Source organism: Triticum dicoccoides, chromosome 2A, assembly GCF_002162155.2.
Source record: "Triticum dicoccoides isolate Atlit2015 ecotype Zavitan chromosome 2A, WEW_v2.0, whole genome shotgun sequence".
In the NCBI taxonomy this organism is placed as follows: Eukaryota; Viridiplantae; Streptophyta; class Magnoliopsida; order Poales; family Poaceae; genus Triticum; species Triticum dicoccoides.
In genome coordinates, this window is record NC_041382.1 from 335,764,984 (window position 1) to 335,765,496 (window position 513).

Consider the following 513-nt stretch of genomic DNA (forward strand, 5'->3'; position numbering starts at 1 on the left):
GGAATCGGAGTACGAACGGAAGTTGCGTCACATTGGGAGACCTTTTCTCCCTATTTTCATGAAGAAAATGATAGTAAATGAATCGAGTGCCCAAACGCACCAAATTTTTTATGTGTGCTTGTGTGGCACACTATAGCGTGTGAAAAAAATGGTGACGTTTCAAGACTTTCCGAAAGGGAACACCTAGTGGATGCCCGTCCTCCCAAACCGATACCTGAGGTTTGTACTGCAACTACATGTCAACAGGGATGAAACACACCCAACTTTTGCATGCACGTGTGAGTGACCCCCACTGTCTCCCACGCCAAATTTGAACGGATTCGGAGTATGAACGGAAGTTGCATCACGTCGGCAGACCTTTTCTCTGTATTTTCGCGGAGAAAATGATGGTAAATGCATCGAGTGTCCAAACGCACCAAAATTTTGCATGCGTGCTTGTGTGGCACACTGTAGCATGTGAAAAAAATGGTGATGTTTCATGACTTTGCAAAATGGAACACCTAGTGGATGCCC